Consider the following 27,577-nt stretch of genomic DNA (forward strand, 5'->3'; position numbering starts at 1 on the left):
GGAAAGTGAAGTACCTTCCAGAATCAGACGAACTTGTATGCCCCACCGCCCCTGCAGTTTGACAAGTGTCTGCTGAAACAGACCCTAATTCAAAATGTCACCATACCTTATAAAAAAAAAAGACTGGCTATGATGTGGGCCCAGTTCTGATTATATACAATCCCTGTAACTCCAAGAACCCCTCTATTAGCAGGAAATGTCCGCACTTCTATCAACACAAAAACAAGAAGTTCAAGAAGCACAACTAATTTGAGTTTTCACGTGTTCTTCTCCAATTTAGAAAATCTTGTGCACAAGCTCGACACTCTTCAAGGAAACCCAATAACATTTAGATTGAGATCTGGTGAAAGTTGCTGCCCGACTCCCTGTCTCTAAGATTAATGGGACCACAGCCTCGAGTCCCCATCTTCACTACTGCTTTGTTCTACAGTAGAGCTTTTTTTTAAATGCTTACCTTGCATTATCGAGCGTATTGGCAAATGCAAATAACACCAAGTCTCGTTATTGTCATGATTGGCTCTTAACTTTGAATCCTCACAGTTTAACTTGCAACCCTAATTATCACACACTGCTCCATGGCCCTGCTCTTGGCTCTGTCTTCCATTAACATTACCCTACCCATCAGCCACTCACAGCTGTAGGAAAAGGGATGCAGTCAGGCAATCATAATCCAGTCCAAACACCAGCTCCAGTCTTTGCCCCCTCTAACCCAATCTGCTCGTTCCATGCACAACACCAGCAGCTATGTGTCGTTTACATGCACAGCAGCCTCGTTAAACAATGACACAGAAAATAACACAATATCTTAAAAATAGAAAGTTGAATTCGCAGGCAATAACACTGAACCTTTGTCAGTTCATTACTCTTAGGGGTTTTGCCATTACAGCTATACTATGACCGTACTTACTGTGAGTCGTATTCATGAGCTGTGTAATTACCAATTTCCCAGTTGTGAATAGAGTTTGGGTCATACCACCCTGTTACTGTTTCAAGTTAGGAATGAAATTCTTCTGACTCTAATACATCGAAATAATCTTAATAATATACTGGCAAGAACCCCGAACCAACATGTGAATGACAAATGATTATTGATAATTCAGCGACAAGCTAGGCCAGAACCTGTGGTTGAGAGAAGGTCTCACTGAGGATTGGTGGCAGCTCCTGGCAGGAGGCTGATGATGTCGAGATTTGGGGTTTGCTGTATTATCACTGACAGTAAGGAGAAATGGTCCTCAGTGCCTCATTGATGTAGCAACTATTACTGGGAACAGCAATGTAGGCAGATGATGAAATGAGATAAGAAACGTGTTCATTTGGCAGCTTGTACTGAGAAAGTTGATGAAGTTCAGTTAGTAATGAGTAAACATCACTTGCCAACATATAAAAACCAAATAGTGAAGCTGACGAGAGAGAAGCGCAGAAGATTTTTAAAAGGGAGTGTGGAGATTTAAAAAAGGGGGCATCCCGGTGCCAGAAATGAAAGCAGGAACATTTTCAAATGGTTTCTGGCTGGAATGGCGTAATTCCTTAAAACAGCATGTAATGTGTTTGAAAAGTGTCAAAAGTTTAAACTAATCACCATGGGGTGCTAAATCCTGCTGATTAAAAAACAAGCAGTAGTGGGTGAATAGTTGAGTAAAAAATATAAATATGTTTAATCTGAAGGAAAACAGAATATCTCTTGGTGCAGAAGACATCTCCAATGTCCACGTAGAGTTGATAACAATGACAACAGTTCAGTTTCTGCAATTTATTTATTTTCCAACAGTGACTGAGAGATGGAAGAGAAGGTCCCGGCCTGTAAATATACTGGCTTTACTGAAAGCCGTGAAGATTGGATTTTAAAATCAAGCGCCAGATCAGGAGGTGAGCTGATGGGACTCCAGATTCTAGCAACCTAGTCTGCTAGACTTGATTGGTTTGAAGATGAGTGAAGAACAACAATTTCCTACAGAAACCATATTGTAAGACAGTGCACACCTTGGACCATCTGTCGTCCCATCCATGGCAACACATGTATACAACTTTTGGTTGCCATCTTTAATTAAAATTAAACACAGTCCAGCAGAATACTCAGTTTTGGAGATGGCTGAAGGTTTGGCAACCTGGTGACAGATGTGGGAGCAGACACAACTAAGAAGTAGAACAGAAAAAGTCCATCCAGCAACCCACGGCCTGAAATGGGAGATGAATTATGTTGAAAAAAGTGAAAATGAAGAGAAATGTATCTGGCAACCTGATGCCAGACATGGGAATAATATTTAACCAGTAGAAGTGAGAAAAGATTCTGGCAACAAAGTGCTTTGAATGTTACTGGAACAGTTTTTAAAGTGAATCTGGCATCACAGGGCCAGTACTGGGAACCGAATGTTGAAAAAATAGGATCTAAAAAGTGAAAACTGGCAAGGAAGAGGTAGTTGAAGAAGTACCATGTGTGCTCTTAGCAGAAATTATGGAAGTTGGAGGCTCTATCGGATGGGCAGGTGGATTGGATCGTGACGGGTCTTGCCTTGTGATCACTCTCTGAGGGCTGTTTGCAGACTGACTACAACAACGTGGGGAGACCCAGTTAGTAGTGGTCACTTGAGGTGAGCTGGCATTCCCAGGAACCTATTTCTGAATCACAGGTGAAGAAGCAGGAGGGAGCTTGAAATCTTGATAGCAGTAGAGAGAAAGTTTGGCTGGCAGATATAACTGAATGGGTTGTTGGACTGTGGGGTAATTTGGCTCCCCGATGGTTCCTATCCTCCCGTGGTGTGTCAGATGTTGGCAGGAAATTCTTCGGGTCCTTAATTTAGTCTGAGTGCTCGGTCTATGCCGCTGAATCTTTGTCCTGGTGCTTGGAGTTGAGCAGATTGTGTGGTCTGGTCCATTTTCCTGCTGTGGGAGACTGCTGCCACATTAATGTTGTGGCTAGTCTGTGTGTGATTTTTAACTTGTTGTTACTGTTGTCTTCTGGTGTTTGGATTGGTCAGGTATCATACTACTTGTAGTAAAGACAGCTGTCTCCCATCAGCAGGCAAATAACGTCGAAAGCTGGGTTGAGCAGCCCCGATTCTTACTACAAGCTAGCAGTCCTCCTCTGTGGATAAGCAATGATACATGGTTTTAATTGATGGGAAATGAGAATCCCACTACCACCTTCTTGACACTTTGAACAAATTTCCTGATCTTACAGGCAATTATAATTTTCTGTCTAATGAATCCTGGACATGAGGAGCATTAGGCAGTAGCTGCTGGAAATGTGCTGATGGTGCCAGGACTGGGATCATAAATATACCAGCAGGCCTGTCAGGACTGCTGGGAGAGCGAAGTCGTGTTTGAGTTTACAGATGTAGAAGGTTTGGATGTCCCCCGCCTCATTTGCCATGATGTGCAGCATCACGGAGCCTGTAATGCAATCCCACTGCTTACACACACACACACACACACACACACACTGTTCTGTACATCACTTGCTATGAGAGTTACACTTGTTAATTAAGTCCGGGAGATGCAGGGGGGGCTGCTTGTCAGTGCCAGCCAATTCATAACGCTGTGTGAGTGTGAAGCTCTGCAGATGGTGGGAAGCAAAAGAGATAACAGTACAGTATGTTTCCATGCCACAGTTAGATATGGACGTGAGCCAGGCTTTTTTTAAGCAGGTTTCTCTTAATTGGAGTCTAAGCTTAGCAAGTTTGTCTCCTGATCCAGGTTCCATAAGTAATTGTTGTTGTAAGAAGCGACGTTTTTGTGGATGTTAACTGGAAGCTCCTGATAGCAACTGAAGTACGCACAACCGACATTTATAGATTTCTTTGTGTGTGTGTGTGTGTGTGTGTGTGTGTGTGTGTGTGTGTGTGTGTGTGTGTGTACGTCACAGCAGCTAACACTGCCCTGTTGTAGAAAGACAAACCAAGCTTTTTTTTTTAAATAGTTTTTTCTATCAGTACCTTTAGTGGCTCCATATTGCAGTGGCTTACAAGGTTGTTGGTTTGATTCCAGCTGGAGACACAAGTCCCTTTGGATAGCATCAGGAAATGCATCCACTGTGAAACTACTAAAACATGCAGAGCTTCCTGCACACCTTAATTTAATGCTTTTAAAAATATATTATTGTGTTGTTCACACACATTACAAACACATTCTGTTGTAGTGAGGTTGGACCCTGAGCAATATTAACAAGTACTCATGTCACTTCAGCATTTTCTTATCATTCACGTCATTCAACAGGCATCTCCGAAAACATTAGAGCACTTTTGCAAATATGTGATGTCTTGATAAATTGAGCAGATATTTGAAGTTTACACAGAACCATTCTCGCATGAAAATATCTTAAAAGTTTATTTTGTGACCCAGAAAGAGTAATATTTCAAACTCCGCCACTCTGTGTTCCTCTGCCACTGCCTCGTTTGAGTTTTAGACGAAATGCATTCTGGGATATTGCATTTCGTCATTTCGAGCTGATTGGAGACCAAAACAGCCAGTCAGATTTTTTTGCATCCAAGTCTGTGATTGGCTGGCTTTGTGGCACAAATATAACGGTGTACAGAAAGAGTTGAGCGCGCACGGGCAGAAATGTTGAGAGCGCAAGCAACACATTGCGAGCAAGCGCAAGTGCAAGAACTGAGCGAGAGGGGCTGCTATTGTGTGTGTATGGATAATAGCAAACACTGAAATACAGTTTTTGCACGCAGCAATGAATTTTGGTCACTCAAATTTAGCTTTTCTTCGCTCAAAATAAATTTCTCCTCAAAATGCAACACTTGCACCTGCAAATTGTTTTTACATGCGCTCAAATTTTTTTTTACGTGCGCTCAGAATAGTGGCACAAAAATAACGCCATAAGATTTTAAAAGAGATCTGATTTTGACTGCGTGATATTTTTAGTAAGTTACTTGGTGTATTTGGGAGGTCACAGATATGCTGATTCTGGGTCTTTAAAATAACCAAGTTTTTACAGTACATTATTTGCTTGTGGTGAATACAACATTGTAAAAAATCTATGCAAAGACTCCTGTCTCTCTGTTTTAATAGCCAAAGTTCACAGTGAGTCAACATGCATCCATAGAACCAAAGAGAATCTCCTCCTAACCTTCAGCAAGTGTGTGAATTTAACCCACAAGTTGCTTTTGCAGTCTGTAACATGTAATTATAATACTGTGCAGTGTTAGATGTGGTTTGTAAGAGAGGAGATTGAGTGGAGCAGAATGCCAGTGACTGGAATTCAATTTTCTAGAATCATGTCTCTTCAGGATCCTCCCGCAGTCTCAAACTCTGAATCATTAATTCAATTCTCACATTTGAAAATCTGTGTTTGTATTTCAGCAACAGTTTTTCAGTAGTTGTGGCCAAAAGCATGTGGCCTGCCTAAACACACTGACCTGTCCCAGGTGAGACCTCTCTCCCCCCGGTGATGAGCAGTAAATGTGTCCCAGCGCCACAAATGAATAATATATGAATCCCTCTGGAACGTCTGAGGAGGCTGCCTGATTAAACGAGTCTCTGAGTGTACTGTGCGTGCACGTCTCTGTGTGTGTGTGTGTGTGTGTGTGTGTGTGTGTGTGTGTGTGTGTGTGTGTGTGTGTGTGTGTGTGTGTGTGTGTGTGTGTGCGTGCACGGTGTGTATTGACTAACCAGTCACATCTTTCCTTGCTGCTATCGGTGCAGCTGAGGTCATCTGTGTCTGTGCTCCCCCCAGGTCAGCACATTATCTAAATGATTTAATATCACTGCAGCCGCTACGACCCTCTCCTGTCATTGTGCAGTGGAGCAGGCAGACTAAGCACTCTAGGATGAATTCTGAATACTTAATCGTATTTTTTATTGCTTTTGTAACAAAGTTTTGTATTACACAGATCATGAACTTTCCCTCTGTGCTATATATGTAGCTGTGCCATGATAATAGAGACAAAACTATGTTGTAACAATACTGTAACAACATCTGGTTTTCACTGTTTGACTGTCACAGCTGGAATACTTCATGATATTGTTAAATTCTTCATGTTAGCGTCAAACTCTGAGTGATTCGCTTGTTGCCCATCACTTTGTAGCTGATAGTTGGTCGCTTGCAGGCCTTCCAGGCTCTGGTTGCCTTAGTAAACCACTGCTGCATCAAGCACTAGCAACCAGCTGTCAGTCCTGTTTGGATTCCCCTTAACCCGGAGACTGCTGATTTGTGCCGCCAGCAGTTATTTTAGTTAAGGGAAAGAAAATAAAATATTGCAAATAAAATAAGGCCTTCTGTAACTTCCTGTGTGGATGTCTTTGCACCACTACCAAAGATTTGAGAAAAGTCAAAGGTGAAGCTGCCAGGAACTCATTATCCTCCAGTGCTGTCCGACCACCACTGAACTGGGCACATGAGCTGAAACGTCAAGACTGGGTCAAGAAATATTAGAAGAGGGACTTTTCAGAGGTTTTATACAGTGATGAAATGACAGCGACACTTGGTAGACCAGATGGACAGGCACGTGGCTGGATGAGTGACAGGCACAGAGCTCCAATCAGATGTCAGCAAGGTGGAGGCGGTGCATGGGTATGGGATGGTGTTAATAAAGATGAGCTAGCTGGAATGCTGCTGAAGATGGACTGAAAACCAGCTCCCAGAGACACACCTTAGAACAGTGGTTCCCAAACTTTTTTTGGGAGGACACATCCTCCAGCCACACACACCCTTATTTTGCTCCATTGCGGTTTCTTTCACACCTCAAACATTTAGTAAACAATTAAGCAAATACAAGTAATCTGCAATAAATTACAGGTAGTAATAAAATAAACTACTAACTCTTTTATGCTACGTCCTCACCTACACGGGTATTTTTGAAAACCTTTCGTCAACACGTAAACGGCGTTTCGAATCACCGAAAACAGAGATTTTTAAAACTCCTTTTTTGCGTTTACGTGTGGACGAGGAATACAGAGTTCATCATGTAATGTCAAAGGTATGTGCCTTTTTTCACGTCACGCCGTGCGCCACGTTATTGTTTACATGAGATGAATTGCAGAATGGCAGATAGAGACAAAATACTGTTAATCTGACTATCTGCAGGTTTTACACGCTTACATACACACACGCAGTTACTGTCCCTCCATTTAGAAAGGCAGAGGCGTCACGGTGTGATTATTTTACTGTAGTTGTTGTTTTCCTGTGTAATAATATTCAACATTGCTATCAATACATTTCTCAAAAAATGCCTCTCTGTGCAAAATGGGTTTAAAAACATAAACAGCTGTGGGATACTGTTTGTCCGGGATTTAGACAGGGAGAACAAATCGTGGCAGGATCAGCCTGATGTTATTTGTATTCCACTGTAACTTTACTGTATAAAGAGCTAATGTCTCCAAAATGTCAGGAGTAGTTAGTCATTACAACAAGTGTTTGTGAACTAAAAATCAAGAATGTGGGATACTGTTTGTCCGTGATTTGAACAGCCCAGCGCATGCTCCCGACGAAGGGAAGACCAATTCTGCAGGGAAGACCTACTTCGGCACTTGTGCAGGTGAAGCCAAAGGGAAGATTTGCTTCACCGTATTTTCTAGTCTTTGGCTTAGAATGAAGTTGGTTTGGAAACATATTCAGTGAATATGTTATTCAGCGGGCCCCACACTTTGGGAAGCGGTGCCTTAGAAGTACTCCACTGCATGAGCAGCGCCTAAACGACTTAAAGATGAAAGAGTAATGGCATGCCCCCACCCCCCCTTCTCATCTGTTGTACCTTCTGAAACAGGTAAATGGTACACTTCTCTGTAGGTTTAGAGTAGGTTGGAGGTAGGTTACATCAAACACAACCCGAGTAACTTGGCAATCAATATAATGTGATGAACACAGTAAAAGGTAGTAATGCATTAACATTAGCTTTGCTAATAAGGACCGGCTCATGTTGATGCTTTCCTGTTAATACATTAGTCCATCGCTGCTGTGTTGGACATGATATACATGAGAGTCACAGGAGGATGAGAGAGTGTCTGGGTTTCTTTCTCTTTTTTATGCTTTAAAGAACAAAGTTTGCAAGTGTGTTCCAGACTGTAGGGAATAACTGTGACGCTCTCAGTCTTCTCTTCCCTCTGTTTTGATTCATTATATTCTGCTTTGTATTGATTCACCGTCACAGAGCAGCACCTGGGGAAAACTTGTTTGCTGCTGGCTTTCCAGGATTCTGCAAACTCAGTTTTATGATTAAATATACAGTAAAACAGGGACTGTAACTGTTTAAATACTGAAAGATTAATTACGGGCTCAGCCAGAACAACATTTCCTGCCTACAGATATGTGCTTTGCTGCTCCGGCTGCGGCGTCCATCCAGGGAACAGCGCTGTAGTGCACAGAGAGTCTTTTAACACAGAGTTCATTTATTTTGTGCACTTCTTCTCTTCCACCTGCTTGGAACTCTGGTATAAATCTGCAGATTAGAGAATAATGATCTGGCGACTCGGGTGTGCCTGTTTGTAAACCTCCGTTTGTTTAAATGGTCAGTACTGGGCGACTCGTCGTATAGAAGCCTTTGGCTCATTTGGTACCTCAGTAATTACTTTCCCAGTGACCTTATAGACTCACTACGTTCAATATTAATGAATCTGGTGGGTATGCTTTTGGATGGTCACTACCATATGAGTGTGCGGTGTCCCGTAGATACTGGTAAGGATGTAAGGCTTCACCTCAGTTCAAGGACATCTGCTGCAAAAAGATAATTAATGCTTCTTTTTCTTTTGGCGTCTCCCTTTAGGGGTCGCCACGGTGGATCATCTTCCTCCATCTCACCCTATGCCTAACATCCTCCTCTGTCACACCAGCCCTCATCATGTCCTCCTCTGAGGTCTTCCTCTTTTCCTCCTGCCTGGCAGCTCCATCTTCATCATCCTCTGTCCAGTCTATCCACCCTCCCTCCTCTCCACATGTCCAAACCATCTCAGCCTCTCTGACTCTGAGCTGTCCCTCTGATGGACTCATTTCTAATCCTGTCCATCCTGCTCTCCCCTCAACAAAGATCTTAATATCCTCAGCTTTGCCACAGTATGGCAATTTTGTTCTTTATGATTCACAAGATTTTAAGCCGGATGCCCTTCCTGATGCAACCCTCCCCGTTCATCCAGCCTCAGGACTGGCTCAAAGGGTACAGCGGCTCATAGCCCCCCTGTGGAGGGTTAATTTATATAAGTGAATGTTTGTCAATTTAGTGGATAACCTTAACAGGATAACTGTTATTAATGGCAAACAAAAAATTTCACGTATTCAGAGGCAAGGCAGGGCTTGTGCAGTGTAGTTTTAAATGAATCTCGTATTTTTTGAAGCACTGTCTGTGAAATAGTTTTGCATTCATAGTGAATTCAATAAGGACACCACGATTCACTTGCAGCTCTGACTTTAAGAGTGAAGCCGGTCTGCTGCTTTCTGGCTGTTTCCACCAAGGACACTGCGATGCCCCGGGTGTCTCCCCCCCCCCCAAGCAACCCCACCACTACCACAAACCCACAGCTCCCTCCCTCCTTCTGTCTCACACACACAATCACAAACACAACAAACTCATGCACACAGAGCAGAGAACCGGTCCACTGACCCGCAGTAGCTGTCAGATATTCCTTGCTGTCTCTCATGCAGATGAATCAGACCGCGAGAGAATGAGGAAGGACAGGGACAAGTGACAAGACTATCTGAGTAGACAAGACTTTGTGTTTTTCTTTTTAGAACAAAAACTGCTGTGGGTACGAAGGGGAAAATGTAGGATGATTGGAAAATACGATAATGTTTAAACAGCTTCTATCCCAGATCACAGCAAAGAGACAAACCAGCACATGAAGAAGAGCCTGGAGGATGAACTGTGAGAAGGAAGTCATGATAAGAACTGCCCTGTTCAGTCACAGAAGTAATAAAACGTGCGTCGTAATGAGGAGGTTTTATTTTCTGAAGGCCAGTAGCAGTCACCTTGTCATTGTGTATTATAGTGGTGCCCAGCATTACCCTTTTAGCAACCACTTACAGCACCGAGGGACACGGCGCAAGCAAACAGAATGTCCTTCAGACTCTGTCATGCGTTCAGCTCTAAGAAATAACACCATGATTCAGCACCAGCCAAATGAGACAGCGTGTGTTACAACTGAATGTAACAATGACTCCAAATGGACAAACTGGAGTTTCATATTTCTGCATTTTTGAAAAGCTTCTTCAGGACTTGTTTGGATGCCCCAGCAGCTAATGTCACAGCTTGTGTGTGAAAGAAAACTGAAGCAGCTGCCGTCGGGACCACATGAGAAAAATCACTCCAAACAGAAGATGTCCAGTGATATTCACGTCGCAGCAGGCACACATCGTTTTGATGTTACAATGCCCACAACCCACTGTGGCATTTTCTCTGAAAAACACAAAAACAAGGCACTGCAAATGTCAGAAGTTCACAGAGTGCACTTTGACCTTTATCCAACTTTGTCTGCAAACACTAACACTATTCCCTCTTTCACTTATCTTGACCTGCAGCAGCAGGAAGTCACATGTAGACCTGGTCCTGGAAGAAACACCTAATGAAAGCAGAACACTCACAGGAACACTGTTGTTTCATCTGGTCTGAGCTTCCAAGTTTGCAGATGCATTCTGTTGGTCTGTTAAGACTCTATCAAAACTGAATTCATTATAAATGCGCTACCTAATTCAACGTCTGGAGCCGTGCATCAAATCTGTTTCACTTTAACGTAAATCTGAGTGACTAAGGCCAGGATAAGAGTCAAAGTCTAAGCTCTGGTTCTCTGAAATAATAAAGTGCACTCTACTTTTATTGTTATTTATGCATGCATTAGAATATTACTAACATTGAACAAATATCCTACTTTTTAAGTACTTTTTAGTGCCATTATAGGTCAACAGTTTCCCCAAGGTCCTTTTATATTGTAAGATAAAGACTGACCCGCAGGGTAAAAATAACATGACAGCGTGATTTACACTTATAATAATATTTTTTAGTTTTAACAGCAGCGCATACCTGAGGTTGACCCAAGCTGGCAACAGTTCATGGTGCATTAGTCACTGCTGTTCACTGCAAGCAGCACATCACGATTCCAAGTAGGCGCTGCTATAAACGACAGAGTTGGAAATGAACGTTTTGCTGTGTGTGACGCAGTAAGGAACGATTACTGCTGTAATGCTGGATTCGTAAAATGGTTTCAATAGTTTGTGCCTTTCGAAGGTCACTCATCGTACTTTGGCTAATATGTTAAAAGCCAAAATCCAGTCAGAAAACCAGACATTAATGCACTTGAAGTAATAACCGAACCCTGCGTATCGTTCGGCCCCCTATAATTTTAATATAGTTTGTACCAATGGGAAATGAGTGACGTGCCTTTTATTGGCTTCCATGAATCATTCCGTATACTAGCTTTAATTTATGTGCTGGTGCTTGTGTGGCAGCTGAAATGAAAGTGTGTGTGACTCACGTTGGCACCTTATCAGTGAGATTAGCTTGACTGTGAAACACTGTGATGGATATTAGCGCTCAGTGCTGAACATACAAAGCGCTTCAGCTCACACAGAGAGCTCCGCTCAACATTAGTGTGATTGATCTGCAGAGTCAAAGGAGAAGTATTTTCATTTAGCACCAAATGGCATGCATGTTTGGGGGAGGGATATTAATCTCATAGAGTCCGACTCCTGATTGTGCATTGTGCCTACCCGAGAAGCGAGCGTATGAGCTTATTTCATCCAAAGAAGGCTGAAATGCTGCCAGTTGGTTGCTGGTCACACTAAATGCTCACAAATCAATGAAACAGCTCTTGGACACATTTCTAACAAAATCACAGAGCCTTTAAAACAGTTTGTCTGGGTTCTTATGTGGTTTTGTTAAACACCCAGATGAGAATTTTTGCTTTCACCCTGGAGCTGTAACTTATTTGACTAAATTTGTACTCTTATGATGTGCAAATCAACCAGGAATAAGCCCATTGTGGGCTTAATAAACCAGGACATGTGGTGTAGATTGAAAAGACAGCCTAGTGCTTAAAGCTGAAATTAATTTGGCAGATTCTTAGGACAACAGGGCAACTTAAGTGCTGCTTTGGCTCCAGTGTCAATAATGTGCAGAGGTATTCTGAACTAGTGGCAAATGCTGGAGTGGAGGGAATACCTCTCTAATAAAGGAAGGAAGTGCTCTTCGTGTCCATCTTTCTCCAAGCTTGGCACATATACTGCTGCTGACACAAGTGCACCAAGGCTGTTTGGAGGCAATCACTGTGTTAAACCTATTACCTTTGTTGCTAGGCATCGTATTCAAAAGGATGATTTGGGTTGTCCTTCTCTCTGGGTGCCCTTAGGGCTGGGATACGCTGGTTGACGTATACTAGATGTCCATGGTAGCTTTGGACACTGATGCAGACTTTCTATGTTCTTCTTTTCTTTCTCTGTAACAGTATTTAAGCTTTTAGACTGGCACCAGAGGCATTATATGAGGAGGGTCATGCCAGTCACAGAATCCTGAATCTAAGGGACAGTTCTGAAATGTTAATGGTTGTGGGCGTCCTGTTCATGCCCCAGAGAGCCAATCAGCAGCTGAAACAGATTATCCAATAATGCTGAACTGATGAAATCGCCCAGTAGAGATTCACACCTGTTTATGCTTTACGGAGACCGAAGCGTGATCACACAATTATTGCAAACATAAGCAATCAACTTGTGATCTTGTTGCCTCTTGAAATGGATGCAGTGAAATAATAATGTGAAATCTGTTTGTGGCGATTAACTCCGATAAATCTGCAAAAATTGCAAATCTTCTTCCGTCTGTTGCAAATCTGTTACTGTCTACATACACAGAAATTCACATTAAACAAAAATTCACTTGCTCACATTCAGAGTCCGACCAGAGCCTTATATGTTTGCAGTCAGTCTGAGTCTGGCTGCAAGTGTTTGGAGACAGGTTGCCTTTGTAGTGGAAATTGATTACACATAGATTGAGGATGTTGCATATTCAAACTCCGGGTGATCAGTTGGTTGCAATCGGATTCTGATGGCAAAAAAATCCCTGTGAAGACAAACACAATGACTGCGCAACCGCAGCGGTGTCCTGTTTTTACTGAAGTGGGACCGAGCTATTAGCTGCGTGGTAACAGTGAAAGAACAAAGTATACGAGGGAGATGTACAGTGCAACTACCAGGGGAAAAGAAGCTTATTCAAACCTTATTTGGAGACACAGTTATAATTATTTTAACCATATTTTACTGGTGAGTCCATACACGTGTACTGGTGACAATAGAAATAAAAGCTAATTTAGATAATGCTTTAAAATCAATAAGAAGATATCATTTTTAAAGGGCTGCCGAGCTGCTTCTAGAAGGATTTTGTATATGCTTCATGCTGCAGGAGTAAAACTAACCACTGTTTCAATAAACAGAGGTTCCCAACTCAACAAATAAATACCTGTTGCTATAGGCTGCACATTGCTTATTGGACACCATATCTGCTGGCTTGATATCTCTCCGTTAAGCTTGATCGCCTTAAGATATTTAACAGAGAGACTGCATATAAATAACTTTCCTTTAACCTCTTAACATCCACCAGGCCGCCAGTGACCTGTTACAGCTGGGTTGTAGTTATTTGGAATAGCGAAGGGGAAACCAGCTGAACTGCAATGCTAAAATAAATATAAGGGAGATGAACTGACAGGTAACATTTTGTAGTCTCTGAAACGGTGTCTGTTTAGCATGTAGCTAAATTAAACTTAATCCTAAGACTAGTTCATTGTCATGTTTGGGTTTCATGAAGGACAGTTAATTGCTTTGTGTATGTAGGAATCTGCTCTTGTGTTTTTGGCACAGAGGCTTTGTCACAGCGTGTGAGATTGTTGCACAAATTCAATATAAATATATACACGGGCAGAGTAAGTACACAGCTGAGGGTTAAACCCAATTATGTCCCCATTTGTTTTGTCACAGGGACTAGTCACAAGTACATAATTGCAGCTAATCTAAGCATCATCGTGGCATAAAACATGATACGCCAAGGCCTCCAGCCATCGCTGACAAGACCAGACGCTCAAAGACCACAAAGGGACTCTTCAAAACCCATTTTCTCTTTATTACACGATAGTCACAAAACTAATCAGCAGGAGTCTAAAAGTGGAAATATACCCAAATTCAAATGAAAATCAGCCCATGAAACTATTTGGTTCATGGTGCCGAGTGTGGACTCCAGATGGTAATTCATTTCTGGGCCATATCGGCAGCTGTCTGTGGGCAACATTTGGTTTTGCCTGACAGCGGTGATTCACAGTGAGCGTGGCTGCCTTGACTCAGCCAGATGCCAGGTGTGCTGTGACATTTGGCCCACGTCTAACCCAGAAAGCACTCGCTCTATGTCAAGCCTCTGCAGCTCGCATTGACTTTAGGCCTGTGTCTACACAGCTGCCCGCAGTGCCAAACCTGAGCATCAGGGTTAGGCCCAGATGTGTGCTACCTCTGGGATTTTCCTTTGGCTCAAATTTTTAACTTTACCTCCTTCTGTAGGCACCGTGACGCCATCGATCCTACAAGATTTTAATGAAGAGGCAGAACGATGGTGTGCTTCAGCATACGGTTCTCCCAGTTTATTAATGTAAGCTGTTTTTCATCGTTGACTCCAAAGTCTGTGATACGATTTCTGAGTACTGTTGAATTCAAGTCTCCCCAAAGCCGTTTATTGTTTTTGTTTTGTTTTTAACATTTTTCAGATTTGTTGCTGAATGGATTTGAGAGGTAAAATCGGTCAGAAGCTAAAGAGAATGCCTTCATTCTTATGAATAAGCATATCTTTCTTCTCAGACTTACTGGTGTCACGGTCAGCTCTGACAGCGTGAATGATTTCAGGGGCTCGGGTTGTGACGGTGAAACGGCTCCTCCGATTCCACCACCTGGCTTTTGTGGCTGTTGAGTTTTGTCACTTTCTCCAGGCTACAATTACCTCTTTAATCTTTATGAACCTCTCTCTGTTTGTCTGGGTAAATGAGCTAAACCTCAGTCTGAATTGAATATCTGTATTTCAAGCAGCAGTTTAACTCTTTACCGTACAGAGAACACAAAAGTCTGACATGTTTTAAATTCTCTCCTCTTCCTCTCTCTGTTCGCACCTCCTCTTCTTTCCTCCTTACAACAAACCTGCTGTTCTGCTGCTGTGTGCTAATTGGCTTCCCGAAGCGCCAGTAACAGAGTTTTTTCTCTCTCAGTGTCTCCAGGGTCTCTTCTTTTAGAGAACATGCATGCCCTTCTGTTCCTCTGATTATGCCCCCAGAACTCAAGCATATTGCACTCTTAAAGCAAACACACTGCCGCAAATGCAAATGTCTTGTTCAGATGAAGGAAAAAAAAAACAAAAAACCTTCCCAATCTGTTTTTGTTGAATATTTTAAACTGCAGCAAATGCTGATGTGTACTAGGAGAAGGGGCTGCTGGACGGTATTGTTTTGGGGGTAGCAATTCATTTGCATAAAGATGACATTTCTCTGGATCTAATTTGTTTATTTCTTTCAACCAGAAATATGCCGAGGGTCACAGAGGAGGAAATGCCACTTGTTATTTTGTTTGCCTGTTTATCCCACAGCAGTTTTTACTGCCTGTTTAACATGATTTTAACTCGCATAAATCTAAAAACTCTTTGTTTTTGTGTGTGTGTTTGTCCAACCATATGTTCTGCACTTCAAACAGGTCATGTATTTTGCTTATTGGTGATGATTCTCATAATGGCTGTGTAGCTAATCGGCTATAAAAAAAAAAGGCATTTCTTTTCTCTAGTTATTATCTATTTTTTTCCAGATTAAATAAAACTGACAACCACAAAAAATATGCAGATCTTTCGTTCAGGAAGGCTGTAAGTCAAGCTAGGTTGAAACGTGAGGCTGGAGATTCATGAACACGTTTATTTAGCATGGCTTTGTTCTACTAGATCTTTTGCTATAGATTTATATCAAATTGTATTTGTTGTGTTCAGCTCTCACATTAGTGACTCTATACTTTCTAATGGCTGCAATGATGCAACCCTGTGGCTGCAAAAAACACCTCTCAGCTGACCTCGATGAACCCTATCCACATGAGTTCATGGACTCAGTCACTACTTTCAAATCTTACCGATTTACAAATTCAAAAACTCATAAATATTGTGTTTTACATCTGATTGCCTCGAGCCCGCATGACATCCTCCCCACTATGCACTTGAACATCTAAAAGTGATGAGCACCTCTTTCATTGAATTTTGAGTGTTTTAATCAACTTTGTTACATCTGTGGTGTTCCCGGCCAAAAGTGACCACAATAGGAAATGAATGGGAATCCACCCCCCACCCCCCCTCACCTTTGGCCTCTGACCCCCTGAATGGCCCACTGAATGACAAAATGAAAGACCCACTTTTACGACTTACTGAACAACCCACTGAACTGAATTTGGTGGTGAAAAATGTTTCTTATGTTAATTTAAGAGCTGTTAAAACTGACTGGTCAATTGTGACCAGGAATACTAAAGAAAGGGGGGTGGGGGTGCACACAACCAGAGGGTTGTAAGTAAATTATTAAGTTCAGTTGCAAATAATGGTCACTATAAGGGTCATAAAGGAGGATTATTCAGGTCAGTGAGTGTATGTTTCACAGGGAGAACCAACTCCCTTTACAGTTAGAAGTAGACTGAAGTACTGCTTGTTTGGAGAAGTTTGGCCATAATGCAAGGTTGATGTGGGCTTGTTTTGCAGTCACATGATCTGGGACCTGACTTCAGTGAGTTGACCGTGAACTCCTCTGTATACCAAAATATTCTAGAGTCAAGGTGCTGCAATGGCTCAAACTCCGCTGTAAAGGTAAAAAAGTGGGGCCACAATTCCTCCATAATGCTGCGATAGATTCCTTATAAAGTCATATAGAAAATGTTTACTTCAGGTTATTCCTGCTAAAGGAGACTCTACAACCTGTTCTCCTGTGCAACTTTCTTCATGATGATCTATAGAGTAGTTATTGTTATTGATAAACATAAGCTGGCCATTAAAGAATTAAATTATGGCATCCTGCTTCTTTAATCTCTTTTTGAACTCTGTTACATTTTTTCAAACTCTTTTAAAGTGTAACAGTGGTCGACAGGAAGAGTAGAATAATCAGATATGTTAGCTAAACTTGTAGCTTTTACTTTCCCTAATAACAGAATCATTTCCCCGAGCATACAGTAAGTGTTTAGCTTACCTTGGCAAACTGTGCTCGCACTACACTAGTGGAAAGTGAATTTAGAAGAACAAGGAACATAACAACTGACAAAACACTGCATAATCAAGCAGGTGTTGTGTCTGATTGGTGTTATCGTGTGACTTTCAACTTGATGCCAGCGGTTTTCATCCGTTCTTGGACGGCTGTTTGCACACTTTGATTTATCGTCTGTTTTTGAATTGTTCCTTTCATTTGCTGTTTTAACAAGTGGGTGTGTGAGGGTGGGGGTACGTTCAAACAGGCTTTCTAACTGAAGCGCACGTGTATGTTCTGAAGTGGCCAACGTTCTCTCATCTCACCATGAAAGAGATCCAGCTGTTTTCAAAGTAGAACGAGCACATTCGAGAACACAGTATCATCTGTGTATGATAAGAAAATCTCTCCTCGTCTTGCATCTCGTTTATTTTAAGAAAACGTTTCCGAGAAATGTCTTTTACAGCAATCATATTGTCCCAATCATCCTCTCATATGAGACAATGGAACCTTATCAGTGCTGCTGTAATGTAATTAGAGCAGTGGAGCCGTCTGTTGCAGCAGAGAGCCATATGGATTTACAGGAAGACCCACTCAATCTGTATTGATTTCTGAAAGTGAGCGATTGGAGAATCCAGACTTCAGTCGAGCTTCGATCAAAACGTAGAATTCCCTCTTGTCACGAACAATTCCCGTGGTGTGTGGTTTTTTTCCTTTTTTAAGGACACACTTGTTCCTGTGTGTGCTGGCATCACAGTATGTGCGTCTCCCCTGAGAGCCATTATGGATAATGTTTTTGACTGAGCTGAAGAGGGAAACGAGATCTGCTATCTTTGCACGCCCGCACAGACACAGTATGTAGACTGTGAGACAGACAGGAAGAAGGAATGGAAGTCATTTGTAGCGGCCATCGCACTATGAAGACAGCGAGATGGGGAGAAAATGATGGCAGATGGTTTTAAAAGGTTGTTAGCATGGTAAAGGAGGGAAATGGCTTCATAATGGAATCTGCCTCTCTGATCTTTAATCTGCAGTCTGTCAGATTTCGAGTCAGAGAGATGGCGCAGAGAGGGAGAAAATAAAAACACACTGGATTATTCCACAGTAAACAATGAGGTGAGGGTTATCGCAGAGAGGGAGTAGGGACTTACAGAAGTCTGCTAACTGCAGACAGCAAATTATGAACAATGTCTTGCATCATCTTCTTCAAAGTCCTCAGCTGAATAGACCCTTTCAGACATCTGCTTCATTACATGAATGTTTTTAACCATGACTGTTGTACTTAAAGAAGCCCAACAGGAACACCAGAGGAGGACAATGAGAAACACCCAAAACAGGGATGGCTTTACAGCTGGATGACGCTGATATTTGTTACCCGTCCTCATTTTTTATGACTGTTTTTTTCCCTGTAGTTTTAGGGTCAGTGTCACTACTGGTAGCATGAGGCGATACCTGCACCCTACAGAGGTTGCATAGGTAGTCCAATCCTGCAGGATGGCAAATCCAGAAGGTTTGTTGTGTCTCCATTACAGGCAAACAGGCAGTTACTCTAGGAGTGCTGGACAGGGTCGTAGAAGGCCCTTAACCCAGGACATGTATCTGCTTCTCAGGGGGACAGGATCAGCACTGCCAGAGCCACAGAATGACCTCCAGCAGGTCACTGGTGTGAATATCTCTGACCATCATCATAAACAGACTCCATAGAGGTGGGCCCTGTGCTCAGCCCAATTGGCATCAGCCATAGAATACCAGACTTAACAGGTCCACCACTGAGATGATGATGATGATGATGAGAGCAGCTTCCCCCTGAGTGTGTGTGTGACAGGCGAGAAAGGGTATTGAGAAGCCATAACATGGCATGACAGTGATAGGAGGCGCATTCATGGACCTCTGAACTCTGTGTGGACACATTTCAGCCACAAAATGAGGATCTGACATCAGTGTCAATGATAATGCCCGTGCTAGTTAGCTAACAGTGGGAGATTTTTCTTCTGTAGCATTACCGGTAAAACCACACATTACATGCTTTGTGGCATTTGCTCTAAAAAAGATATTTTGTGGTCAGAGGCATGACAAGCTACAAAAAATCAAAGTGCAATCCTGCAGGTATAATGTTTGCATTAGTGAACAATGTTCCATGTTTGATATGGGAGGCAGTGAACACAAGAGTGGACACACACACACACACACACACACACTAATTGTGTTATTCTTACAAAATATACATAGCTGTCGTGTCTGTGTGTTCATGTTTGAATACATTATGGCTTCAAGTTTGGGTTTGATTATACCTGCAAATGACAGAAAATGAGCATTAAGGTGAAAAGCAATAAAGCCGGTGGGAAAGTGTCAAAAACTCCTAATATTAAATATTAAGTGAAAAAACATTTTCAGCCTCTTTCTAGAAAGCTGTATGGCAGTGAATTTTTATATAAATCACCCTTTTAAACTGGCTTTGACCTCCTAGCTCTCTGCTAGACGACAACTCTGTTAATTCGAGGACTGAACTTCATCTCACGATTGTCTTTGGAGTTTTGGGACCTGAAAGAAAACAATGAAGTGAATTATTTGCTTGTTCTGCATACAGACCTTCCAAATGATTTTTAGAGTTAGAAGTAGCTGATTGCATGAAACTCCAGCCTTTTGTCCAAATGTATAAGTGTATGACTGAAATGTACACCATATATAAAGTCTGACATCCAGCTTTCAGCATGCAGTGACAGCGAGTACATGCTCAGCCAACCGCTCATAATGACTGCAACACATCTGCTCCAACAACACTTCCAACTCATCTTTTTAGGCTCTGTGGTAATTGGGGAGATTTTTGTTGTTTTTTCTAATTCTTTGGACAGCTATATATGTGTGCTGTCTCCTTCCACCCGCATTCTTTATGCTAAGCTAGACTGAACACTATCCCAGCTTTCGCTCTGTACTACACATGAGATTACTATTGATCTTCTTATCTCACTTGAGGAAATAAAGCAATCGGGTATTTCCCAGAATGTTGAACTACTGTTGTTCCTGAAATCCATCTGCGCTTGAGAGACTGCTGTTCTCCTCCAGTGCCGGGCTACTCCTCCTCGCACAGGAAGTGCCAGATATCGTGCAGCGTATAGTTCTGTCTGCGACACCTCCCTCTCCTCTGGAGACAGAGGTTTGAATGCTAAAAATGCCCCGATCTAAACAGATGTACGAAGCCAGCAATGCGACAAATCCACTTGTAAAAATGGCTAACGCGTCTGCGTCCCTCTCACTCTGCTGTGGTTACGCTGTAAGTACAAATCTGACTTGTCCAGGTGTGATCCATTTAACACATTATTCATACCTGAGGGGAGAGGAGGAAGACAGAGATCACCATCTGCTCACAGCTTGATTAAATTAATCATGTGTGAACTCTGGCACAAAGGCCCCCATCCCTCCCTCTCTCGCTCTCTCTATGAGACGTCACGCTCTCTCTCTGTCAGTATGTGTGTCGTTGTATAATAAGCAGCGAGAAACTTCGGGGGAAAAGCTAGTTGCCCTTTACTTTGGGGATCTGCAGATGGGCTCCCGTTTTGCCCCAGCTGGGAGCCACACAACATTTTGCAAATGACTCTTGTGCGAGCATGCTCTTGGCAACACAATCAAACGCATAGCAAGCTATGGAAAAAGCACTTTTTGTGAGTCATCGCTCGCTTTGATAGGAAAAAGAAGCCATCGTGTGGTTTGAAGGGGACTCGGAGTCAGTACAAAAGGCAAATGAATTGCCTGTCTTTTCCCTTATGCCTCTTTAAATATTGGAACACAAAAAGCTTTCGCAGGGAGATAATGTTGCGGGGCTTGCAGAGCAAATGAGATTCTCTCCACGAAAACAAATTCTTTCAAATCCTCGGGTGTGTGTGGGCGCATGTTTGTGTTACAAGTGCAAAGCCTGCTGGGATAGGTTCCTGCAAAACAGCAGTGTTTCGGAGCAGGGCTGATGAGCAACTTGAAAGTACACGGAGGATGTGCGGAGGTCTAATTGAGTGTTTTTTAGGGGGGTTTTACATCCACGCATGGTGTTTTGCAAATCGGGCTCATGTCCCATTTAAGGTCTTCGTCGGTTTAAGCTGTTTGCATCCCACACAGTCAATGGGGCTGAATGAACACAAGGCTGCTGATTTTACACTGAGATTTAACACAGAGAATCAAAAACAAGCATTCCAAGCATTTCATTCCCTCAAAATAACAGCTGATTGCTAATAGGATACAATCTCCAAATCCTGAATGCTCCTTTTTGTCGTGACATCATTCAATTATTCCTCCCTAAATAAGATCCAGCTCTGAATCATCATCACAACCCTCCAGCAGTTCCACTCCGCGCTAACGGCCCCGTACTTGTATGCTAATAATAGCGACTCTGTCCTCAAAGACGTCTCCATCACTTTAGTTATGAGCATTCTTCTTCTGTCTCTGGATTATTTTAATCTCCGTTCTTCAGTGGATGTTTGCGAGTCAGCGTTTGGTTGGAAGATTGACAGTCAAAGGCACAAACAGATCCTGTACCCAGACTTTGTGCAGCTGTGATATTCCTGGATTTTGTTCGCAGTTCAGTTTAGACTTTAAAATCGTTTTAGTAACTCTTTAGCCCTTTTACTGAATTCCACTTCCCTCTGAAAAACTGCCATCCAACACTTCATCTCCTCATCTACCAGCCGACTGTCAATCAAACCTCAACTGACAGCCCAGCTGGTGAGCTCTCACGGATCGTGCTGTTACCCAGCCAGTGTTTGAGCGACAGCAGTGTGCTGGAGGTGGCCAAGTTTTCCATCATACCGAACGAGCACCGCATTTTTACATGACATGATCATCAAAACAGAATAGTGCTTTGGAGTTGTTATGTTTTGTATTTTCAGAAATGATGCCGGTAGCAGCTTTGGTGATGAAGAAACTGTCAGAATGTGTCTGAAGCAGCTTTTAGGAGGCGTTCAGCAGCAGTAATGGGTTGTTGTTGTATTTCTTCCAAACTCTATAGACTGTTTATACAAGATAGATGTAGCCACGCTGGTATCATCCAGTTTCTTGGCCCTGTTGTGAAGCCTCATGCTGTCTGTTTTGCTATTATCGTGTTGGTTTTGTTTTGTTAAATGTGACGCAGTGAGGAAGGAAGGATGGTTGGTAACGACCTTCTTTATCATTCAGGACATAATGCTGTATTGTTTTAAGACTTCAAACTAGCACTAGAGCCCATAAACTGATGCAGAAAGTGTTTACTGAGGTCATAAAGAAAGGGAACTGAGGCTGGCGTTCCCATAGACTTCTTTTTCACCTGTAGGTACGTCAGTGTTTGGCTGGTTGGCTGTCACGGATCTACGAGGCATCCGATTCCCCGACTATAAACTCTTGCACAGTTTTACATTGGGGCCTACAACTTGTCTTTTATTCTGATTAGTTTTAGACCACCGTTATTTTTTTGAAACGACGACAGTTGATGCTGCAGACACTCAGCTAAACAAATGTGTTTTTCTAATTATTTTATGTAATAACAGGTTTCTAAATATGTTTTCTAATAACCAAGTAGCCTTTTAAAATGATGATTAGCATTAGGTAACACAGTGTGCCATTGAAACACACTCGTGAAAAAGCTTCTACATAGGTTCAAATATTCAGTGATTTACTAATAATGATGTCGTTTTGTCATATTTGATTAATTTAATGTAATTTATCTGTTACTTTCCTTTAAATAAAGGAACATTAGAGAGCTCCGCTATATATATATTCACGTTGTTCGTTCGAGCTTCAGTAAAAGTGGATAACAATAGATTTCACATCCAAAATATACAAAATCAAACATTTGCAACCCCTTGTCCAAATAAGAGTGTTTGCATAGTTTCTTTTAATAATGTATAAACTTAGTTTAGAGCACAGCTTCTATATTTTTGGTAGTCATTTGCACATTGTTTACAGTGATTCTAATCTGGAATAGTCCTGCTCTCAGTCCTGATTGAGGCTGATCTCAGCTCTGATTGCAGAGGTTGTGCTGAGGCTGGAGAGCCGGTCGCAGCGTGCAGCCTGCTGAGCCAATCGTATGTCAATTTTACATAAAGTGACTGGAGGACAAGGTGAGCCACTTTGTCACCCAGCGGTGCGTCTCATTTCTAATCCATTAGGTTGTAGGGAGTCCAGCTCTGATGCCCTCAGGTTTGCAGGAAGTGTGTGTGCGTTTTTGTGTGTGTGTGTGTGTGTGTGTGTGTGTGTGTGTGTGTGTGTGTGTGTGTGTGTGTGTGTGTGTGTAACTGTCATGGTGTCTGTCTGAGCTAATAAAAGTGTGTCTCTCCACAATCTGATGAGACAAAGCTCAGGGTTTCCTAGTTTACAGATGCCCGGGGATGAATACCTTCTGTCACATCCCTTTTATCCTTGTTCTCCTCATCACTTTCTCTGCCTCTCGTCCTCTCCATCACTCTCTCGTACCTCACTCAGCATCCTGTCGGCACTTCTTTGTCCTGTGTTTTGTGCTCTTGTCATCATTATTTTTTGTTCCTCCTGTCTTTTTCTTTCTAGATTCCATTTTATTAGATTAGTAGATGATGTTTTCCTCCTTTGCATCACCAAAGCTTCTTTTTAAGGCCATAAATGCTGATTTTCTTTCCAAATTTTGTTACCTCACTCTCATTCTTTTCTGGATTTGTGCATTGTGTTGTGTGTAATTACAGCTGAGCAGATATTGATGTGGCGCCAAGTTCCTACGCCCCACAAGGGTACGACTGGACAAAGTTGCACTGTTTGCTGCAGCAGTGCAGTCATGGCTGCTGCTGGACTCAACAGTGAGCATCATATTTGTGTGCTGACCATCTCACACCGTGTGTTTGTGTTTGCCCGATCTGCCAGTCAGGTCACGTTAACATTCATATGAAGCATGAGTGAGACGTATTTTTAAATTTTGTTGAATTTTAAAGCATATTTCTCGTCCCAGCCCAGGTCCAACGGTTTCATCCTGATACCTAATGGCAGCCAGGGTGGCGTTGCCAAACCTGTATAGGCCTGTGTATCCCTCCACGGATATGCAATCACTGATCCATCACTAAAGCCGTCACACTGAACCATGTTACAGACAGCACAATTTTCTCCACACACGTGCTCAGGGTGAACCTGCTCTCATTTGTGAAAATCACAGGGTGGCAATGGTGGAACTGCTAGTTCTGGTATTCTATGGCAGATGCCAGTCGGGCGCCACAGTGCCAGGCAGTGAGCTCAGGGCCCACTAGATGGCGTTGGGCTCTCTGCCACCTTCATTGACTCTGTTTATGATTTTGGTGGGTTAAGGGCCCTCTACGGCTCTGTCCATCTCCTGGAATCTCCTCCATGCTCGTGAGACTGTGTAAACATGAGGAGGAAAAAATGTCAGTGGCCTCCACCTGTAAAACCATTCCTGTTTTGGGGGTTGTGACATTGTTGCCCCTCTAGAGCTCCTGTTGTTAATTTTACGAACACCAAAGCAGCTGATACCGATTAACACCCCCTCTGTTACTTAACTGACCAGATCAATATCCCAGAACTTTACCTGACTTGATGCTGTTCTCTGATTAAAAAGTGTTCCATTGATGTTTATCAGTCATGTTTAAACAGCATATTTGGTCCTCAGATTTTCCTGTGGAAATCCACAGTAAATGACACACACACACATTCCCACACTTGTAGTATGCTAAATTTGACTTTAATATTACACTGTCACACGCCATCAGCACTGTGTCCCTGTTGCACCTACATCATTTGTACAAACATTACACTTGGTACTGTATAATACGCACACGGACACAACCTCAGCATTGTCCCACTTTATTCTCCCTGACGTCTTGTACAGAGCTATGATGTGCCCTCCAGCTGTGCTGTAAAGGGTAGCTTGGTCCAACTGAATTAGTAATGAGGTTTGTCTAACACAGTGCAGTGCAGGTCACAGCACACTCCCTCTGCTCATCTGTTCTCAACCCGAGCACAGAGTACACACACACGGGTTCAATCTGCCATCCATCTTTCTTTTCCCCTCTCCAGCTTTTTTCTTTTTTTGTCTGTTCTGAAAAGCACAATGCATTAACTAAATGCATCAGTGAATATAAATGGCTGCAAATGAGGTGACTTAAAACTCTTAAAAACTTTGCATGACTCAGAATGCATTTGTGGCCAAGAAAAATGGAACACCGAATCATTTGCAGTGCTTTTAGGGTGCTTATTATGAGGCTATGAGTGGACTTGGAGGGAGGTGCCATTTCACCCACGAGGGCACTGAGTATGTTATTACCAAAGGGGGAAGTACTGCTGTTCAAAGTAATAAAAAAAAAGCCATTTGCCGTAGGAAGGAGGCACTTCACAGTCCTCCACTGAGGGCTGAAAATAGAAGTAGAGATATTCGGCTGGTTGGAGTCAAAATCTTAAAGTCAAACTGCAGAAACCAAAATTAAATCACAGTACAAACCTGTGGAGTATGTTACTGTGATGTGCCATAATTACCCGTGATAAAAGCATCCCAGTCTGGAGAAAACTCCTGTATTTAAAAAACCCCATCAGAACATGAGCCAGTCACGATCACGTGATGTTTTGTTAGTCATCCCCTCTAAAGAAAAAGTGACTAAAGAGCTCAACTGAGTTTTTGGACAATTTTTGCACCTCTGCTTTTTTCACAAACATAGAAGTGAATAATTTATCACCTTTCAGGTGTTTGAAAATGTATCACCATTTCTTGTCGGACATTTGTTTTTCCTTTTTCTTTTTACCTCCGCAGAGAAGGTTGTGTTTTTGGTACGTGTCGATAAATGTGAGAGCTCGAAATGTTTTAGTCAATTCTGATGAAACTTTGTAGGAGTGCAGAGTGGGGTGATGTTAGCAATCCTTCAAAATTCAGCTTACATCCACCGACATCTTCAATGTCACCTTAATAACAAATCACTACATATTGCCCAATACTCCTACATAGTATTCTTGTAATCCAAATAAGCCCCTGTCATGCTATCCTGATCCTGATCCTTTCTTTGTTTTTTTAAATATTAGGACCAGAGTGTGACCCTCCTCTTTCTCAGGCTTTTTAAAATTTGTCTTTGGTTGGGCATCATGTTCGGTCATGTGTTGATAACTTGCCCAATATGTGACTCCAGTTCAGTACAAAATTATCCCATACATAAAGGATATTGTCTTATTAAATATTTAATGCAGAGCAGTGCAGTTGGCAACGTCGCACATAGTTTGGGGGGCAAAGACACAGTACAACACAATATCTATAAAAGATGTGCAGGCTGCAAATGAGCACGCTCAAAGCTCAGACTTTCACTTGAATTCACTTTCTGCTTGAAACTTAAAAAAGTGGAAAACATTCACCTTCAAAGTAACATTTAAAAAAGAGCTTTTACTTTTACTAAATGCTCTGTTTCTGGTTTGTGTCACACTTTTTCACTCTTGCCGTGAGTAGTTTGCAGACGAGTCACTGTCTTCCACGCAAACCAAGGACGACCCCGTCAATTTGCTGGTAGTCGTTTCACCTGCTGACCGCCGGCAACCACTTCCACAGGTCCAAGAATACACGTGCCGATGCTAAAAACCGATTAGGATCTGGGGATTTTGGCGAGGGCCTTGGTGTCTTTGTAAAGTTTTGTAAAGCATCAAAACCACCAGGTTTTAATTAGTTTAAAATTGGTTTAAAACCAATTTAATTAAAACCACCAGGTTTTAATGCTGTGGCAGACTGGTGTACCCTGAATCCTCAATCATAACAAGCTCTTGGGTGATCAGTTGCAGTCGTGATGATGTTTAGTGTTCAGTTGGAAGTTGTAGATGAGAACTTTAAGCTTACCAACTTTGCCTTTTTGAGCAGAAGGTACTAAACGTTGTCACCTTGTGTGAAATACAAACCTGGCACAGCACAGTGGGTCCTGCCAAATGTCAAATGTCTTACAGCGTGACAGCCCAACGCTACAGTACGTGGGCTCCATGAAAAGGGGTTTAAAAAAGTGAGTAGCAGTTTATAAAAGTTGACAGCGCTTTGAGCAACTGTCAACCGCTGTCATGGGAAAAGAAAACAAATACTTTTTGATCTTTTTGAAAAATTGAATTAATTCATATTTCTGTTTTTTATTTTGTTTGAGTTTAACTTCAAGCATTCAAACCACTGTGGTGTATATTAGACATTCAAGATCGTGACTTCCATGCTGGAGTCTCGTGGCTCAGTGTTGAGTTCATTTTTATGGATTGAAAAAAGTTTTTGTTTATATACTTTCTGTGTTTTCAACACCTTCACACCTGAGTGAGGAATTCCAGCCGGCCTCAGTTCATGAATATTTCATTCTCTCAGATGATCCCCATCTTTTGGTGATTCGGACAAACAACAGACCGCTGCATCCAAATACGGCAGCCTGCACAGTGAAAAGCGGAATACATTAAAGCCTCTTCAAGCCTCTTTGCATGCTATATTTTCTTTTAAATCGATCATTTC

At 42.2% G+C, this 27,577-nt stretch overlaps 1 protein-coding gene across 2 annotated transcripts in view; it reads left to right on the plus strand.

Moving 5' to 3' along the window:
* Nucleotides 1–27,577, plus strand: part of LOC134630348 (polypeptide N-acetylgalactosaminyltransferase 18-like) — a 167,585-nt gene that overhangs the window by 58,681 nt on the left and 81,327 nt on the right. The gene's annotated exons all lie outside the window — the stretch shown is intronic.

This window comes from Pelmatolapia mariae, linkage group LG7, assembly GCF_036321145.2.
Source record: "Pelmatolapia mariae isolate MD_Pm_ZW linkage group LG7, Pm_UMD_F_2, whole genome shotgun sequence".
NCBI lineage: Eukaryota > Metazoa > Chordata > Actinopteri > Cichliformes > Cichlidae > Pelmatolapia > Pelmatolapia mariae.